This window comes from Bos javanicus, chromosome 2 (assembly GCF_032452875.1).
Source record: "Bos javanicus breed banteng chromosome 2, ARS-OSU_banteng_1.0, whole genome shotgun sequence".
NCBI classification, from domain to species: Eukaryota; Metazoa; Chordata; class Mammalia; order Artiodactyla; family Bovidae; genus Bos; species Bos javanicus.
Window position 1 is genome coordinate 109,156,390 of NC_083869.1, and position 6,588 is coordinate 109,162,977.

The window sequence follows — 6,588 nt, forward strand, 5'->3', positions numbered from 1 at the left end:
GTGTGACAAGGTTATGAAGAGTTGCTATGGTCTAGAACATGTACCAAATAAGATATCTACCAAGTAAGACAGTAGGTGTTGCCACAGGGCATCAGAGGGCTGACACACTGAAACCATACCCACAGGAAACTAGTCAATCTAATCACACAGACCACAGCCTTGTCTAACTCAATGAAACTAAGCCATGCCCTGTGGGGCCACCTAAGACGGGCGGGTCATGGTGGAGAGGTCTGACAGAATGTGGTCCACTGGAGAAGGTAATGGCAAACCACTTCAGCATTCTTGCCTTGAGAACCCCATGAACAGTATGAAAAGGCAAAATGATAGGATACTGAAAGGGGAACTCCCCAGGTCAGAGGTGCCCAATACGCTATTGGAGATCAATGGAGAAATAACTCCAGAAAGAATGAAGGGATGGAGCCAAAGCAAAAACAATACCCAGTTGTGGATGTGACTGGTGATAGAAGCAAGGTCCGATGCTGTAAAGAGCAATATTGAATAGGAACCTGGAATGTCAGGTCCATGAATCAAGGCAAATTGGAAGCGGTCAAACAAAAGATGGCAAGAGTGAACGTCGACATCCAAGGAATCACCAAACTAAAATGGACTGGAATGGGTGAATTTAACTCAGATGACCATCATATCTACTACTGTGGGCAGGAATCCCTTAGAAGAAATGGAGTAGCCATCATGATCAACAAAAGAGTCCGAAATGCAGTACTTGGATGCAATCTCAAAAATGACAGAATGATCTCTGTTAGTTCCCAAGGCAAATCATTCAATATCACAATAATTCAAGCCTATGCCCCAATCAGTAACGCTGAAGAAGCTTAAGTTGAACGGTTTTATGAATACCCACAAGACCTTTTAGAACTAACACCTAAAAAAGATGTCCTTTTCATTATAGGGGACTGAAATGCAAAAGTAGGAAGTCAAGAAACACCTGGAGTAACAGGCAAATTTGGCCTTGGAGTACGGAATGAAGCAGGGTAAAGGCTAATAGAGTTTTGCCAAGAAAATGCACTGGTCATAGCAAACACCCTCTTTCAACAACACAAGGGAAGACTCTACACATGGACATCACCAGATGGTCAACCCCGAAATCAGATTGATCATATTCTTTGCAGCCAAAAATGGAGAAGCTCTATACAGTCAGCAAAAAAAAAAAAACAAAACTGGGATCTGAATGTGGCTCAGATCATGAACTCCTGATTGCCAAATTCACACTTATATTGAAGAAAGTCGGGAAAACCACTAGACCATTCAGGCATGACCTAAATCAAATCCCTTATGATTATACAGTGGAAGTGAGAAATAGATTTAAGGGACTAGATCTGATAGACAGAGTGCCTGATGAGCTATGGATGGAGGTTTGTGACATTGTATATGAGACAGGGATCAAGACTATCCCCATGGAAAATAAATGCAAAAAAGCAAAATGGCTGTCCAAGGAGGCCTTCCAAATAGCTGTGAAAAGAAGAGAAGCGAAAAGCAAAGGAGAAAAGGAAGGATATAAGCATCTGAATGCAGAGTTCCAAAGAATAGCAAGAAGAGATAAGAAAGCCTTCCTCAGCAATCAATGCAAAGAAATAGAGGAAAACAACAGAATGGGAACGACTAGAGATCTCTTCAAGAAAATTAGAGATACCAAGGGAACATTTCATGCTCCCCTGGGCTCAATAAAGGACAGAAATGGTATGGACCTAACAGAAGCAGAAGATATTAAGAAGAGGTGCCAAGAACACACAGAAGAACTGTACAAAAAAGATCGTCATGACCAAGATAATCACAATGGTGTAATAACTCACCAAGAGCCAGACATCCTAGAATGTGAAGTCAAGTGGGCCTTAGAAAGCATCACTATGAACAAATCTAGTGGAGATGATGGTATTCCAGTTGAGATATTTCAAATCCCGAAAGATGATGCTGTGAAAGTACTGCACTCAATATGCCAGCAAATTTGGAAAACTCAGCAGTGGCCACAGGACTGGAAAAAGTCAGTTTTCATTCCAATCCCCAAGAAAGGCAATGACAAAGAATGCTCAAACTACCACACAATTGCACTCATCTCACACGCTAGTAAAGTAGTGCTCAAAATTCTCCAAGCCAGGTTTCAGCAATATGTGAACTGTGAACTTCCAGATGTTCAAGCTTGTTTTAGAAAAGGCAGAGGAACCAGAGATCAAATTTCCAACATCTGCTGGATCATCAAAAGAGCAAGAGAGTTCTATAAAAATATCTATTTCTGCTTTATTGATGATGCCAAAGCCTTTGACTGTGTGGATCAGAATAAACTGTGGAAAATTCTGAAAGAGATGGGAATACCAGACCACCTGACCTGCCTCTTGAGAAACCTATATGTAGGTCAGGAGGCAACAGTTAGAACTAGGCATGGAACAACAAACTAGTTCGAAATAGGAAAAGGAATACGTCAAGGCTGTATATTGTCACCCTGCTTATTTAACTTATATGCAGAGTACATCATGAGAAACGCTGGTCTGGAAGAAGCACAAGCTGAAATCAAGTTTGCTGGGAGAAATATCAATCACCTCAGATATGCAGATGACACCACCCTTATGGCAGAAAGTGAAGAGGAACTAAAAAGCCTCTTGATGAGAGTGAAAGAGGAGAGTGAAAAAGTTGGCTTAAAGCTCAACATTCAGAAAACGAAGATCATGGCATCTGGTCCCATCACTTCATCGTAAATGGATGGGGAAACAGTGGAAATAGTGTCAGACTTTATTTTGGGGGGATCCAAAATCACTGCAGATGCTGATTGCAGCCATGAAATTAAAAGACGCTTACTCCTTGGAAGGAAAGTTATGACCAACCTAGATAGCATATTCAAAAGCAGAGACAGTACTTTGCCAACAAATGTCCATCTAATCAAGGCTATGGTTTTTCCATAGCCTTGTATGGATGTGAGTGTTGGACTGTGAAGAAAACTGAGCGTCGAAGAATTGATGCTCTTGAACTGTGGTGTTGGAGAAGACTCTTGAGAGTCCCTTGGACTGCAAGGAGTTCCAACCAGTCCATTCTAAAGGAGGTCAGTCCTGGGTGTTCTTTGGAAGGACTGATGCTGAAGCTGAAACACCAATACTTTGGCTACTCATGTGAAGAGTTGACTCATTGGAAAAATCTCTGATGCTGGGAGGGATTGGTGACAGAAGGAGAAGGGGATGACAGAGGATGAGATGGCTGGATGGCATCACGGACTCAATGGACATGAGTTTAAGTGAATTCTGGGAGTCGGTGATGGACAGGGAGTTGGTGTGCTGTGATTCATGGGGTCGCAAAGAGTCGGACACGACTGAGCGACTGAACTGAACTGAACTGAAAAAATGTACCTGAGCACAAACAGTCATGGAATTTTGGAAAAGTAAAGCATAAGCCACATTTTTGCACATCAAATAACTTTTCCGTTTGTTATGAAAATTTACCCTAAATATAAGACTATGCAATAAAAATTAAAAAGAAAGAAACTATATAAGCAAGAAAAAGGGTTGAAGGAGAAGTGATTAGAGGTAAGAAGGAAGCAACTGAGGTTTACAGAGCACTATTGTATACCAGGAAGGGTGCTGAGAGACATTTGACCTTGTAACTTCATTTTGAAATTTGAGCAATTATTTTTCAAAGGCTTTCTCATTTATTTTATATGCATCTCTTGTCTTTGAAAACGCTGTCCTTGTGTGTTCCTTGAATTTTCTCCAAATTTTCAATTACTATCGCATATTATCCAACTCCCCTCTTCATTCCCTTGAGGTTAATTTTGCAGAAAACGTATCATATATAACTTTGATAGCAAATTCAACTTGTTTATATTTTTGCTCCCCTAAGTAGGATAAAATATTCCTTTCCAGGATCCCCATGATCACTGGGATTCAAATGAAATCATGAAAATCTGCAAGGAATTTACTGTTTTGCTATCTGCATGCTAATGCTGGCTGGAACTAGGGCTAAAATTCAGGTGATAGAGACTGTCATTCTTGTCTTTCATGATTCAGTGAAGGTCCCAATGTGTGTTGGAATATCCTTTCTCCAGTGGGTCAGCAGCCTGGCTGGACTCAATCGTCGGTTCTAGCCTGGGTTTAATTCAGTAGCTCAGTATAGACACAGATTCAGTACATCATATTTTACTGCTCTAAAACCAGTTTTCAAATAAATAACTGGCTAGATGATTTCCAGATGCTAAAATAAAAGCTATACAGATGCAAATATATTACATTTAATTTCAAGACTGTTTAGGGTTTTTACTGTGCCTAGAGAAGACAGCTATAAAAAATGCACATCACTTTAGCAGAGCATACTTCATCAATTACTCCATTAACAATAACAATGTGGGAAATAATGGGTGAAATTGAGTATAATAATGTGATGAAGAAAATGAACATAAACAAGAAATGGAAATCACCAAGCAATGAATTCATATTGAATCATAGCTACCCAGAGTACTATTCAGGTCTTTCTTGAGGATATGATTGCTCTGACCACCAGTCCACAGGATTTTGAATCACTTTTCTCATAATGAAGTTTTGAGACTTTTGCAATCATGCTCCTTTGCCCTGTCCTCCTTATGACCCATAGCATACTCTCCCAAGCTGACTCTATTCTTTAGTCAGGGAATAAGGGGCCCTCCTGTTAATCAGCCCTAAAACACTGGGTTCATTAGCACCACGCACTCTATTTCAGTACTTGTATGATGTTAGGTGAAAATGGTTGGCTCCAAGGTCACATAGTTGAATGTACAAGCAGGAACCCAAAAGCAGAGAAGTTAGGGTACAGTAGCTAGAAATGACACTCAATCAGAACTCACCCACCCACCGTGTTTAAAAACACTCAGATTAGATGGCATTGGAGGAAGGTCTCAAGATATACAATATCCCATGGAATAAAGGGTGAGTTTCACAAAAATTAGATTGATAATTTGTTTATGGAAGCCATGAGCTTAAAATGATATGATCTAATTATATGTAGGGCTTCACTGGTGGCTCAGCTGGTGAAGAATCTGCCTGCAATGAAGGAGACCTGGGTTCGATGCCTGGGTTGAGAAGATCCCCTGGAGAAGGAAACAGCTATCCACTCAAGTACTATGGCCCAGAAATTTCCATGGACCATCCATGGAGTTGCAAAGAGTCAGACACAGCTGTGTGACTTTCACTTCACTTCACTTCATTTCATATATGTAAGGTTTTAAACTATGAATTCATGATGTTTCTTGAGAAGGTACAGAGGATAACTGTGTCATTGAATGGGGCTCCAAAAAAAAATCTTTTAAAAATAGGACATTTGAATTACTTCAAAGTTCCTCTTCTAGGAGAAAAGTAGATCATAGAGAAGAGAAAAATAATCTAGCTTCATATGAATTTATTTGATAAAGCTAAGAATGTGGAGTCAACTGTCTTTTATAGTAATTATTTTAAATTGAATAAATTATGGAAATTCTTTGGTTCCAGCCATGTCTCTTGACCAATAGGGTAAATAATTGTGAAGAGAGAAATCCACATGGTGTGGGAAGTGAGGGTGAATGGGAATTTGATTCCATCAAGACTGAAGCAGAAAGAATGTCTTAACAGTGATGTCAATCTGACAGTGTGGAAGAAGTACTTCTCCACACATACTTAAGGTGGGAGGAACTAGATACAAAAGTGTTGCCGCTGTTTTTTCATTCCTATAGTTTTTAACCTACACTTGAACTTGAAGCTTTCTCTTTCATTAGATTTCCATCTCACTGCTTCTCTTTCTGTATGTCCGTTCAGCCTGGCTTCATGTTGACAATGTATGGTTGTTTTATAACCCAGTAACTTCCCTTTAGTCTCCAGGTCTACCCACCTTCTTCACCCCTTCTTACTAAAGTTCAGAGACCAGTAAACCTTGGCCTTGCTTCAGTATCCAGTATCAGCTCCTGATGCGCCCTGTCTTGACTTCAACACCCCAGTCATCAGTTTGTCTAAGAAGGACTGCATATGTTCTTGCAGAACCAGTTTGTGAGACCAAATCAAGTTCTCCCAAATACAATATGATCTTTGAGGATTCCACTGGTACTTGCCTCTTTATGTTGCACCTTGCTGCATCTGAGAGAGCAATAAGGGTCACCAGTAGTTCTATGGAAACCATCAGAGAAGATTCAACCAGGGTTCTTGCTCATGCCACATGTGCTCAGACTGGTATGTCTAATCCAGAAATACTGCTTCAATATGTGTAGACACTGTTTCTTCAGTACATAAAGGATATAGGCTTCATTAAGTTGGACAAAGGGAACTTCCTTAAATAGACCATCCAAGACATATACCTTACTGTGAAAATGATACTCTTTGAACTTTTTTTTTTTAATTTCAAATCCCACAGCCATTGTTTATTATAAAGATGATCCTAGATCCTCATGATGAGTTCATTTGCTGGATTTCTGGAAGTAAGCAGGTACCAGGGCCTACAAATATTTTGGATTCAAAGTGCTGAGGATCAGCTATCAGCAGGATCTGCTGCTTATACTGTGTGAGTCTTGGAAGCCTCATCCACATGTTTCTGGTAACAGGCCAAGAAGGCTTTGGAGATGGACTGGCAGATGGTATAAATCTGGGCCACGTGATC

At 40.2% G+C, this 6,588-nt stretch overlaps 1 pseudogene; it reads left to right on the top strand.

Moving 5' to 3' along the window:
* Positions 1-5,502: 5,502 nt before the first annotated feature.
* Positions 5,503-6,271, top strand: LOC133256217 (small ribosomal subunit protein uS14-like; annotated as a pseudogene).
* The last annotated feature ends 317 nt before the right edge of the window (positions 6,272-6,588 follow it).